The sequence below is a fragment of the Paroedura picta genome, chromosome 4 (genome assembly GCF_049243985.1).
Source record: "Paroedura picta isolate Pp20150507F chromosome 4, Ppicta_v3.0, whole genome shotgun sequence".
Lineage (NCBI taxonomy): Eukaryota > Metazoa > Chordata > Lepidosauria > Squamata > Gekkonidae > Paroedura > Paroedura picta.
This window is the reverse complement of record NC_135372.1, coordinates 62,854,206-62,868,469: the sequence shown is the minus strand read 5'-3', so window position 1 is coordinate 62,868,469 and position 14,264 is coordinate 62,854,206. Positions and strand designations below refer to the sequence as shown.

Genomic DNA, 14,264 nt, shown 5'->3' with positions numbered 1-14,264 from the left:
CTTCATGGAAGAAGCACCCAACTATGGAAAAGTGCCACTTGAACCCAAGTCTCTCAGATCATACAGCAATACTCTAACCATTATACTAGTATCATAAAAAAGATTTGGCTTTATTATTGTTGTTATGATTTTCATTTATAGTCCATCTTTTTCATTGGTACCCAAGGTAGATTACAAGTATAGTAAAAACTTTCAATCAGTAAGCAACTTATAAAATATAATTACATCAGGCAATCCATGAGTGGGTTACAAGATATGAGAACATCTGAATTTAACAATTGATTCATAGTAAGATAAAACCATGCAGTTGGGCTTTGGCTGCAGAGCAGGCAGGAGTGGTTTGAGGATTCATGGGGCCCATAGCACCACAGCCAGTTTAAGGATTCATGGGGCCCTAGCAGAGGGCAATTGCAGTGGGAGCAGCCAGGCTGCGGGCAGAGTGGAAAGAGTGGAAGGAGGCATATTCCAAGTGTCCTTAAAGAGGTTAAAGGGGGGATGAGATGGGCTATGGCTATGATCCATGGGGGGAAGGCACTGCACAGCTACATGTTTTACATGGATAAACTGGCCCTGAGAACAGGAGTAAAAACCAGAACACCACATGCATATCTGTTTAAGGCAACAAGTGTAGGAAAGACTTTATCCCGAAAAAAGTCACCTCCTGTGCTGAACCATTACACTGCATTTTGCCGCTCCAACAAGAATACCCTACCAAACAATTATGTTTTACACATTTTGCATAATGACAGAACGGGGGGGGGGGGCTTCTTCAGATATAACATTCCACAAGGTGGGGGCTACTACAGAAAATACAGCAATTGCCTGTTTGCTGAGTGGCACCTTCAGAATCCTTTTCTCAGTTATGTGGAGGTATCATAATGAAACATAGTACTCTACTAATGGCTTTGTTCAGTTTGTACAATGTATAACACATCACTGCCATCTTGAGGGTAAAAATAAACAATAAAATCAACATAAATTCATTTTACTATTTTTTTTCTTTTTTTGCTTTTAAGATGGCAGCCATGACTGAAGTCAAGGACATTCTGGTATTGATATCAGTGTGGTTTGCAAGACTCCTTACTTGTCCTTGTTGCTTCCTCTAGATTTCCAAGAGGAGCTGCACTCTGGGGGCACTGACTGATCTTGGAGGAGGAGGCTTGGTCGCCATCAGTAGCCCTGTTCTATGGTTGGTTGCTACTGTAAAAGGGACAACTGGCCCAGCTCCAGTGCCCTAATTTTTCTATATATTACTTAAACCTTCCATGAAATCTTTCTGCAAATAGATTGAAATTTAAACCAATTACCTCCTCTAATTTAAAAGTAGTCCTTGACCTCTGATAGGCAATTACATAGCATTGATAGGTATGTGAAAAGCATGGATTGCTGCCAGACATGCTGGGGTAACCCCAGGCACTTGCATGGTCCTACTCTGGACCTCACCCGCATCAGCAGTAACAGAAAACAGCCCAAAGCACTTTCAGAAATCAATCTGGAAAAACTGTCTCTATTTTAGAATGTATAATGTTTGGGACTTTCTGCACTGAAATGATTTCTATTTTGAGAATCTACGTGGTGGTTCAGGATGACCCAGAGAGATGAGCTCAAAACACTGTACCATATGTATCCCAATCTTTAGCAATGGGCAATTCAGTCAAGCTGACATTAGTCATCTGTGAGGTCATTGTAAGCATGACCTGGCCCAGGCAGCTGCACTTCTCAATACCATGATAAGTAAAACAATCTTGACCTGCAAAACATATTTGGAGACCACACATACCACAAGTGTCCAGAAGGCCATAGCTTCCCTTATATGTCAAGACCAGTTGAACCCCATCTGACACTCATTCCAACGGTCTCTGTCTCATTTTTTATTTCCTTATCATTACATAGCAGGGTTATGTGCTTTTGAAACGGTCATCTTATATGAGAGAGGGAAAAAGGAAAATAGAAAGGACAAGAAGTCTGGAACATTCACCTTGTTCTGTTTCCTAAACAGTTAGTCACTGTAACATTTTAAGTAATGAAAGATTCAAATCAAACCACATCATTATATGACATTCAAATCAAACTAAATAATCAAACAAGATCCATTCAGGAGTAGAGCCTACAGAATGGCAGCCTCCTGTTTTTACCTTCCACTGCACCTCACTGGGCCTCCATTTTGTTTCTGGGGTCAACAGACCCTCAGGAACAACATAGTGGGAAAGCAGAGGGACAGTGGGAGAGTGGCAGTTGGCAAGAATCAATACGCCACTTCTGATTACACCAGTATCTTTCTGTTGCTGGAAATGAATGATAGAATACAGCCCATTATCTATGAACTACTGAAGGTGATGGTCATTTGTTTCCTCTCTTGTATGATTGATCTAAAGGTGAAATTAAATGTGATGAAGCACAACTTAATATGTATTTGAGCCAAAACCTTCATACCAAGTTTTAAAGTACCAACATGGCCAGGCAGAAGATCTCTTCCCTCACCTGTGCTTTCCTTCCTGCAACCACTTTTTAAAAACTGTTAAAGGTATTTTCCAGAGATGTTTCCATGCACTAGACCAGGGGGGGTCAACCTGTGGTCCTCCAGATATCCATGGACTACAATTCCCATGAGCCCCTGCCAGCTGGCAGGGGCTCATAGGAATTGTAGTCCATGAATATCTGGAGGACCACAGGTTGACTACCCCTGTACTAGACCTCTTGACCTACCACTAGAGTCACCAGTCAATGCCTGGCATCTGGCAGGAGATCATAAGGAGTAAAGGACTTACCTTTTTGGCATTGTGCTGATGCCCTGACATCCCTTCCTTTCTCTCTGGGAGTTCTGTCAAAAGAATAATGCCTAAAATATAATTGGGGAAAAAGAACATGTACAAAAGTTCACCCAAACATGTGTTCCCCCAACCCATACACACACACACACACACACAAATATTCTACTACTCCTTTGAAATAATTTGTAACAACTTCACCATGACACATATATTTACCACTATCAATCACTATGCTCTACCACTGAGCTTCAGAGGGGCCATGGTTTAGTGGCAGAGCATCTCACTGGCATGCCAAATGTCCCAGGTTCAGTCCACAACATCTCCAGTATAAAAAAAGAGGTAGTGATGTGAGAGACTTCTGACTTTGATAACCAATAGTCTGATTCAACATAAGGAAGCTTCATGAGTGCATATCTAATTTGGAGTTTGGGAGCAGGGAGTTTTCAAATGAGCCCGTCAGGACACAAAAAGAGACTATTTGAAAACTATCAGGGTTTGCTTTGAGGTAGATATAGGATGTAGGATCAGAACAATATTTATACCTGAAGGTTCTATGATGATCTAGTCTCAAAACACCATTTAAGGAGGAAGGAAATATTTAAATATTTTATTTATTATAATTTTTTAGTCAGAGGGTCTCACGGCACCTTACAACATTTGAACAACATGATAATAAAGTTAAAAAATAACCAAAATCAGACATCAGACAATACAAATAAAATATTAAGATACAACATTATACTACTATCAAACTAGTTCCAAATATCAGGTTAACTTCCAAAGCCAACCTGAACAATTTGGCCTTGCAAGGCTTATAGAAACCAAGCAAGTACCACAGAGCACAGTTGTCATCAGACAATACATTCCACAGGATAACTGAGAAAGCTCTTCTCCTTGTAATGGCTACCCAAACCACCCTGGGGCTGGGCACTTGTAAAAGGCCCTGAGAGGACAACTGATGAACATTTTTCTTCTCCCTCCCATACATTTCAGACTGCACATAACTATTCCTTTGGGAATACCATCATGGGGAGTTGTCAAGTCTCAGGCGTCGAGCTCAGGGCCTCCAGATGAAATCTCAGGGATGTCAGCAAGGCCACATACTTGATGGCTTGTTTTAAAACTTCCATGTATGCTTGAATGTGGGAACGATTGCAAGTAGAAACTGGAGATGAAAGGCAGCAAACCAGCCTTAACAGTTCAACTATATTTTATATTTAGTGCATAGCTAATCCAGAGTTTGTGTTTCTTAGGTATCATGAATAATCCATTTCTTCAAAGCCTCATGATTGTGACTGTATGCATTCACAGACACTATGACCGTTTATGCACTGGAAGATTCATGCCGGGCTGCAGGCTAGAGTTTTAGTCATGGCAGGTTGCCCCACCTCTTCCTGCACCCACATGGGGGAGCATTTGGCCTGGTGCACCTCATCCGGCCCGGATTTGTACTCCTGCATGAGAGCTGGGGCAGTGAAGTTCCCAGTGCATAAACGGTCTATGTGGTACAATTGCTACTGGTATATGGAAGTACTATAATTAGAATTGCTATTCAGTGCGACATCATCATGTTCTATTATTCCATGAGTCTCAGGATATGGGATGCTGGAGATCAGGCATGCCATGTGCATTTCCAGCACAGACACAGTTTGGGGAAGTCAGAACCACAGCCAGGGAATGAGTAAGGATAACACCACACTGGAAGCACAAATTTGCTCTACCTAAGATTATTCCCCCAAGGTTTTTTTTTGTTAAACTGTGACTTGAAAGCTGCTATTTAAAAAACGAGATTATTTTGTATAACAGGAACATTTCTGATTAAAAGAAAGTTAGTGGCTGTGGAAGCACCACATAAGCAGTAAAATTTCAGATTACCCCTCCCACAACCCACTCAGTTCTGCTTAACCTCGTCACCTCCTAACTCTTCATGGATTTTGTTGGCAGATGCAAAATATGCAAGAGAGCAAAGCACAAAGATGCTTAAAAGAATAAAACAGTTTTACTAAGAGAAACAAACATTGTATAGAAAGAGGAGAGAAAGAGACAGTCCTTTCTAACTGTTTTACGGCATTCATTCTGTGTGTTCTGGAGGCAGAGGGGAAAGTGTGTTCAAAGGAGCAGGGAGTCTCCAAATGAGCCAGTCAGGACACAAAAAGAGACTATTTGAAAAATATCAGGAAGTTCCTAATCTAACTATGTTAAATAAACATCTCTTCCAATGTCCCCTGTAGGATATTCTTACGTTTTTTTAAATCATGCTTACTATAGATCTTGCATATTCCAATAGCTTTTATTTACTTATTTACATTTATAGGCCACCTCTACTGAACCATTCATCTCAGGGTAGCTTACAAAAATATATAATAAAACCAAATGGGTATTAATACAATAAAAATATTAAATACTATTTAATAGAATATTAATATTAATATTGGTAATATTATTATATTAATATTATTATATTAATAATAATATAAAATATTAATGCAATAAAAATAACATATTAAAAGCCAGTAGAAGCCTTACAGTGTAACATTACTTAAATTAGTAGTATTATATAAAAAAGCAGGAGTATGCAATCCCAACAGGGGAGATCTATATGATGTTTTTGTTCTCCTAGATGTACTGACCAAACCATATGCCTGACAGAAGAGCTCCCTCTTGCAGGCCCTGTGGAACCGTGTCAGTTCCCTCAGTGCACTTATGTTCTCTGAAAGTTCATTACACCAGGCCTTGGTGAAGGCCAGTCACACTTCTTTGGGGATGGGGACTACTAATTGGTTGGCCAAGTCCAACTGGAATGTTAGGGGATATATTAAAAAATTCTTATCACCCATATCAAATTTAAGACCTAGCCTGTTAGACCGTTTATGCACTGGAGGTTTCATGCCAGGTTGCAGGCTGGAGTTTTAGTCATGGCTGATTGCACCACCTCTTCCTGCACCCACATGGGGGAGCACTTGGCCTGGTGCACCTCATCCGCCCCCAATTTGTGCTCCTACACAGGAGCTAGGGCACTGAAGTTCCCAGTGCATAAATTGTCTTAGCTAGTATAGTTTTAAACATGGAAAAGTGCTTAAAGAGTACAAGGAACAACTTTAGGAAGTTCTAAAAAAGGCAGTGGCATGCCCGCTACTGAAAAAAACATCTCTGGACCCGCGAGAGTCGACAACTATTGACTGGTCTTGCACTTTGCATTTCTGTGGAAAATGGTGGAAAGGGCTGTTGCGGACCAAATTTTGGCATTCCTGGAAGAAGCTTCAGTCCTAGACCCATCTCAGTCAGGTTTCTGGCATGGACACAGGGGTACAGACAGTGCTAGCTGCCCTGACGGACGACCTCCATCGCCAGCTGGACTGAGGCAGGTCGGCGCTGCAGATACTACTAGATCTCTCAGCAGCGTTCAACACAATCAACCACGGGCTCCTAGCTCGCTGCCACACTGACACCAGAATATGAGGGACAGCCCTTCAATGGCTGAACTAATTCTTCCAGGGTCGTGGACAGAGGGTAGCAATAGGAGACAGATCATCAAACCACTGACAACTCTTATGAGAAATCCTGCAAGAAGCGGTCCTCTCTCTAATCCTGCTTAATATCCTCAAGCTCCCTCTTGCCCAACAGGTACAGAGGTTTGGGCTGACACCCAGAGAGAAATTGTAGTGCTTTGTCTCACAATAGGTTTATAGAATTTTGTGTTATTTATATTTTCCCATTTCTTTGAAGTTCCAGCTTGGAAAACTGTGAGTCTCCTGTAGCAAAGATTGGTGGCTGCAGGCCTACATACTTTAATCTAGATCAGTTGTGAGACTTTCAGGTCAGTGCTGGAAGCCTCCACAGTTTGTGTCTGAAGTGTAACAGATACTTTGGGCCATTCCGCACCAGGATCTATGTAGCAAATTGGTTGCGGAACGAAAAAACGCCATTTTAAATAGTGGAATTTGTCGTTATGCATACCTGCCTTTGTAGTGGAATCCAGTTGCGTTTCTATCATTTCCCACAGGTTTCCGGTCTCGGCAAAAATCGCTAGCCAGGAAGCGATATTGCCGAGCTTTGTCCCGCCCCTGGCCATCAAGCAGCCAATGGGCAGCCGTTATCATGCTCCCAAAAAGCCCCTTTCCCTTTAAGGAAGGTTTAAAAAAAAACACACACACACACGTTGCAACTAATCTGCGTTGATTCGTTGCAACGGAGACCCATCAAGCTAGCAGGTGGTGTTTGAGCTGCCGTTTCATCGTTGCCACGCTCCCCCCGAGTGGAAACCCACCCACCCCCCCGCACGGGCACGATTTTCGGCCGAAAATAGAGTGAAAAATAAAGGGAAAATAAACCAGCAAAAGGGGCTGTGTGTTGCATGGTGCTTGGTGACTTAAAACGGCTCTGGGGAGGGGCTGCAGCCAGGGAAGCCTCGCTGGATAAACGAAGGCTCGCCAGTGCGTTGATCTTCACTCGCTCCGAGAAAAAAAATGGCGATCGCTTCGCCGGAAGATCAGAGGAGAGAGCTAGGGGGAGGGACTGTGCAGAAACCGCAACAATGGTAACGCATAGAACTTTCCTACTAGTGTTGCAGATTGGTTGCAAGAGTGTAGCGCTTTCCGGAGGGTGAATCCACTTTTTGGGATTTCCCTGAAAGCGCTACAACGAAGTGCTTTTTGCGGATCGGTTTCAGGAGTGTTGCAGATTGTCAACAACGTTGTGCATAACAGCAAAACAGTAGCGATTTCAATTTGCAACCATTGTGCAATTTTGAACGAGTGCGGAATGGCCCTTTCTGTTGGCCAGATAAGTATGGAGGGCTTGGCTCCTGAAATGTCTAAAAGGTTTGGCTTTATTTATTTTATTATATTTTTAGCACACTGCTCTCTGTGCACTCAAGGTGGGTTACAAGCCATTTAAACCCCTTAAAACACCTACCCCATAAAACATAACCCAGAGTGCCTGCCCACCACGGGGTCTGCTGATGTCACATACACCCCCATTCTGTCCCACTGTTCAACAGGATTTCGTCCACACAATTTGTCCAGTAGCCTTGTACCTAGCTCCTAATCTCAGACCATCAGGTTCCTATTCCAAGTCACTGACAGCTCAGTCCAGTCTAAATATCATCTTCCTGCCCAGAACTCTAAGCATACAACAGAATCTTGTTTATAAATAGAGTGGTTTCAAGCATCATGCTCCATTCACAGTAAGCAAAAAGAAAATTCATCCAATCAAAAAACACAGTTCATCCATTCAGTGTTTTTTAGGTTATTTCAAAATTTATGATGGCAACAGCAGCTACGGGTCAGGGTAACCATTCTTAACTGGGTTTTATTATTGCAGCTTGCAGTGCTTGACCCAAGGCACTAGCCAGGAGGTACATCCGATATAGTGCAAATTCCATTCAGGACCTTGAGTTGGGTTCTCATGTTACTTGAGAAGATGCTGTTCTTGGCTTTGTTTCATGGGATGGGAGGTAAAGGAAAAAGATCCCAGACATATTAGCCTCCTTACTGCTGCTGCTCTAGCAGTGAACAGCTCAGAAAACACAAGGCTTCTACTGCATAGGAAAAACATTTTATTTCACTTTCACAGGAAAGACCCATCTCACAAAAAAACAGGGCTATTCCCTTCCTCTTACCATCAGTGAGGCAAATTGAGGTAATATGAATTGAGAATGTGCATAATTTCCTTTCTCAAAGAAAACCTAATTTTACCCTGTTTCAGGCTTTCACTGCACCATCACAGAAACCAAAGCCCTATTTTGTTTTTGTTTTAACTCAATATTCCCACATGGCTTTTCTCATGACAGCTGCTCTAGCTCTAACCTCCTCTAATGGATGGAGGGGAAGGAATAACTTTACTGGGCCAGATATTTGAGCTATCCATTGAGATTGACAGGATAATTCAAAAGTGATCCACTGGATTACATTGAAGAAAAAAGACTAGGCACTCTAAGGACATGGCTCTCACAATTTGTTGTTGGCCCCACTCATCAAGCAGGCTACACCTGGATCTCATTTCTAGTGTGGGTTTGAATGTGGATCTGGTTATGGCAAATGCCTTTCCATGGTCTGACCACTACACCCTGAAGGCTCGGCTAAGGCAACCACCCACACCTTAGTTGGATGCCAAGCAAATTTCAGCTCATCCGCAGAGACTTATGGATCCAATTGGATTCCTTAATGCTCTGCGAGACCCAATGCCACCTGGCACTTCTCTAAATGGCCTGGTCAGTGACTGGCATGATAGAATGTTGGCCATCATTGATGAGATTGCTCCCTGACGTCCTCTCCAGCCCCATCTCAAGCGAGCCCCTGAGGAGCTTCATGGCAAGAAACAGGAACTGAGATGACTAGAGAGAGTTTGGAGGAATACTCACAAGGAAGCCTCGAGAACATCTTATAGAATGCAGATGAAGGCCTATGAGATGGCGGTGAAGTCAGTAAAATGCAATTTTTACTTGACTATGATTGTGTCGGCAAACTCACGCAGGTATAATTGTTTAGGATAGTTCAATTTTTCAGTGTCCCGGCAGAAGGCACCAAAACAATAGTCAATCGGATATCAGCTGTGAGGCATTTGCGAGTCATTCTGCAGACAAAATCTTGACACTCTGCCACAACCTCCCTCCAACCTTAGAGACAGAAACTGAATTAGAGGCCCCTTGGACGTCTCTAGAAAGAAGACTGAGTAACTTCAGATGACTCATGTTGCTTGAAGTGGACAGAATGCTAACAGCACTGAGACCAACCACATGCCCATTAGCCCCCTGCCCATCGTGGCTTCTAAAATCATCCGACATAAGAATAAGGACTCCCCTACAGGAGATAATCAACCTTTCTCTCTCAACTGAAAAATTTCCAGAGGGACTAAGAGAGGCAGTGGTACACTGCTACTGAAAAAAAACCCATCTTTAGACCCACAAAAGAATGACAACTATGGACCCATCTCGCATTTAGTGTTTCTGGGGAAAATGGTGAAAAGAGCTGTCACAGATCAAATCTCAGCATTCCTGGAAGCAGCTTCAGTCCTAAATCAATCTCAATCAGTTTCCAACCTCCATCGCCAGCTGGACCTAGGCAGATCAGTGCTGCTGGTACTACCAGATTTCTAAGCAGCATTCCAAACCGTCATCCATAAGCTTTTAGCTTGCCACCTCACCGGTGCCGGAATACGGGAGCAGCCATTCAGTGGCTGATCTTCTTCCTCTGGGTTGTGGATAGAAGGTAGCAATAGGAGACAGATGATCAAACTGCCAACAACTCTTATGAGGAGTCCTGCAAGAGGTGGTCCTCCCTCCAATCCTACTTAATATCTTCATTCTTGCCCAACAGGTACAGATGTTTGAGCTGGGGTGTCATCAATATGCAGATGATACCCAGCTCTTCCTTCTGATGGATGGCTGCCCTGACTCTCCCCCAGAAGCATTAACCACTTGCCTGGAAACAGTGACAAGGTGGCTCAAGCAGAGTTGTCTGAAGCTAAATTCTTCAAAGATGGAGGTCCTATGGCTAGGCAGGTAGGGACCATGTGAGGAAGCATGCATGCCCACCCTGGATGGTATGTAGCTATCAGTGGCTCACTCTGCCAGGAACCTGGATGTGATCCTGGATGTTTAACTCTCAATGGAGGCTTAGGTCATGAGAGAAGCACGGCTGGCATTCTTCCACCTTTGCCAAACCAAACTACTAGCACCTTACTTGGCCTTGGAATACCTAGCCACAGTGATCCATGCAACAGTCACCTCTAGACTGGACTTCTGCAACTCGCTATAGTCAGGCCTACCCTAAGCCTTGATTCAGAAACTACAGTTGGTCCAAAACACAGCAGCCAGGGTCCTCACAACAACACCATAGAGGCCTCACATCCGGCCTATCATCCAACAACTACAGTGGCTACCAGTCAAATTCCAGATCAGGCTAAAGATTCTGGTAATCACCTTCAAGGCTTTACGTGGTCAGGGCCCAGTGTATCCAAGGGACCGCCTTTCTGCCTACACCACTCAAAGAGCTTTGCACTCTGCCATCTCCAACTGGCTAATGATCTCTGGCCCAAAAGAAGCCTGCTTAACCTCAACCACGGCCAGAGCTTTCTCTGTCCTAGCCCCCATCTGGTGGAATGAACTCCCTGAGATCAGGGCCCTAACAGAACAGGGCCTACAAAAGGGAGCTCTTCTGCCAGGCATTTGGTTCAGATCAACCGGAACCAGTAACAACACTGGACCCTTGAACCTCCCTCCTAAGAATCCATGTATCTGAATTGAACCATGAACCTGTTTGATTGTTGATCTATTAAACAGTTATTCTCTGTTTTTGTTATTATTATTATTACTATCCCCCTTCAAGGATCGCTGCCTTGTCGTGGCAAGGGGGCTTGTGTAGCTCAGTGAAGCTATGAGCTATGCCATGCAGGGCCACCCAAGATGGACAGGTCATAGCTGAGAGCTCTGACAAAAGGTGATCCACTGGAGAAGGAACTGGCAAACCACTCCAGTATCCTTTCCATGAAAACTCTATGGACAGTTCCAAAAGACAAAACAATATGACACCGGAAGATGAGCCCCTCAGGTCGGAAGGTGTCCAATATGCTACTAGGGATGAGCAGACGGCTAATATGAAAAGACAGTCCGATGCTGTAAAGATTTTTATTCCATAGGAACCTGGAACATCCATGAATCAAGAAAAGCTGGACGTGGTCAAACAAGAGATGACAAGACTGAACATCGACATTTTAGGAATCAGTGAACTAAAATGGACAGGAATTTAATTCAGATGACCATCAGGTATACTACTGTGGACAAGAATCTCGCAGAAGAAATGGAGTAGCCTTCATAATCAATAAGAGAGTAGGAAAAGCAGTCTTGGGATACAATCCCCAAAATGACAGAATGATCTCAGTTCGAATCCAAGGCAAACTATTCAACATCACAGTGATCCAGGTCTATGCCCCAACCACTGCTGCTGAAGAGGATGAAGTTGACCAGTTCTATGAAGCCCTACAACACCTTCTAGAAGCAACACCAAAAAATGATGTGCTTATCATCATGGGGGATTGGAATGCTAAAGTAGGAAGCCAAAAGATAACCAGGATAACAGGCAAGTTTGGCCTTGGGGTACAAAATGAAGCAGGGCACAGGCTGGTAGAATTTTATCAAGAGAATACAATGGTCATAGCAAACACTCTTTTCCAACAACCCAAGAGATGACTCTACACATGGACTATCACCAGACGGTCAACACAGAAATCAGATTGACTATGTGCTCTGCAGCCAAAGATGGAGAAGTTCTATACAGTCAGTAAAAACAAGACCAGGAGCTGATTGTGGTTCAGATCATCAGCTTCTCGTTGCAAAATTTAGGCTTAAATTGAAGAAAGTAGGGAAAAGCACTAGGCCACTCAGGTATGAACTAAATCATATCCCCGATGAATATACAGTAGAGGTGACAAATAGATTTAAGGAATTAGATCTGATAGACAGAGTGCCTGAAGAACTATGGACGGAGGTTCGCAACATTGTACAAGAGGTAGCAACTAAAACCATCCCAAAGAAAAAGAAATGCAAGAAATCAAAATGGCTGTCTGAGGAAGCTTTACAGGTAGCTAAGGAGAGAAGGGAAGTGAAAGGCAAGGGAGAAAGAGAAAGATACACCCAACTGAATGCAGAATTCCAGAGAAAAGCTAGAAGAGATAAGAATGCCTTCTTAAATGAACAGTGCAAACAAAAAGATGAAAACAATATAATGGGAGGACCAGAGATCTTTTCAAGAAAATTGGAGATATGAAGAGAACGTTTCATGCAAAGACGTATATGATAAGGGACCAAAATAGTAGGGACCTCACAGAAGCAGAAGAGATTTTAAAAAGGTGGCAAAATTATACAGAAGAACGATACAAGAGTGAGCTTAACATCCCTGATAACCACAATGTGGTAGTTACTGACCTGGAGCCAGACATCAATAAAGCTAGTGGTGGTGACAGCATTCCAATTGAACTATTCAAAATCTTAAAAGACGATGCAGTAAAAGTGCTACACTCAATATGCCAGCAAATTTGGAAAACTCAACAATGGCCACAGGATTGGAAAAGGTCAGTTTACTGACTGTATGGAACTTCTCCATCTTTGGATGCCCAAAAGTGCATTTTGTCAAGGCTATGGTCTTCCCAGTTGCAATGTATGGCTGCGAAAGTTGCACCACAAGGAAGGCCGAGCGTCAAAGAATTGAGGCTTTTGAACTCTGGTGCTGGAGAAGACTCTTGCGAGTCCCTTGGACTGTAAGGCGAACAAACCGATCAGTCCTAGAGGAGATCAGCCCGGACTGCTCCTTAGAAGGCCAGATCCTGAAGATGAAACTCAAATACTTTGGCCACCTCATGAGAAGGAAGGACTCCCTGGAGAAGAGCCTAATGCTGGGAGCGATTGAGGGCAAAAGAAGAAGGGGATGACAGAGACTGAGGTGGCTGGATGGAGTCACTGAAGCAGTAGGTGCAAACTTAAATGGATCCGGGGAATGGTAGAGGACAGGAAAGCCTGGAGGATCATTGTCCAATGGGTCGCGATGGGTCGGACACGACTTCGCACCTAATAACAACAACAATTATTACTATTGCTGTATTTTATTTGACACAAAACTAAGTTCGATGTTCTTTATGTTCCATGTGGACCGTCCTGAGCCTCAGGGGAGGGCAGTATACAAGTGCAATAAATAAATAAATAAATAAACAAACAAATAAACAAACAAACAAACAAATAAATAAATAAATAAAATAGGTACTTTTAACATTTCATAACCAAAGATATAATTGCTGAGGAATAATCATTTGTACACTCAATGCAGGCCTAAGCAAAGTCATGTACATAAAAACCTGGAAGGTCTTGGTACTAAGGTGCTGACCTAAGAATTTCCATTATTTATAGTTTACTTACATTTCTGACTAACTAGACCTCAGACAACAAACTCCCAACATATTTAAATGCAAAGCTACCCCGAAAACCCCCAAAACTTAATCCCAAAACTTCAGAAAGATGTTGAATTTGGGAATCATTAAATTGTAACCCACTTTTCCCTTCCTCCAAAATCTCTGTGTGGTACACAATGACTTCAGACTTGTTCATGGCTTTGCCCTGGCTTTTTTGTTTCTAAAGGTTGTGAACTGAGCACTGCAAGCTATTTGATCTGCTCTTGGGCACCCTCCAGCTGTTACTCGGGATTTCAGCATTGTTTTATTGCATTTTCCATCCTCTCAAAATTATCATTTGACATTGGGGGGGGGGTCAACACAAGAATTAATCCAAACAGAGTAGCTTTGTTGGAGCCTAATAGTATTCCCTGCAAAGGACACAGACATAACATATCAGTTATCTTTTTAGAGGTTGTCCCTTGTCCTTTCTGGAACAGGTAAGAAAACCTATACTACAGTATAGGTTGACATCCATGGGAGATAGGAGAATCATGTAAGCTGCCATGAGCTCCTTGGAGAAAGGGTGAGATATTTATTTCATAGAATCATAGA

The 14,264-nt window shown here is 42.9% G+C and overlaps 1 protein-coding gene and 1 long non-coding RNA gene across 2 annotated transcripts in view; one reads left to right on the top strand and one right to left on the bottom strand.

The window, feature by feature from the left end:
- The window catches only part of LOC143835477 (uncharacterized), a 32,132-nt gene extending 29,646 nt beyond the window's left edge, over window positions 1-2,486 (top strand). Inside the window, exon 3 of the long non-coding RNA XR_013230162.1 lies at window positions 1,107-2,486. This is a non-coding gene — a long non-coding RNA (uncharacterized LOC143835477). The remainder of the gene's footprint in view (window positions 1-1,106) is intronic.
- Window positions 1-14,264, bottom strand: part of DDAH1 (dimethylarginine dimethylaminohydrolase 1) — a 162,406-nt gene that overhangs the window by 105,451 nt on the left and 42,691 nt on the right. The window lies entirely within an intron of this gene.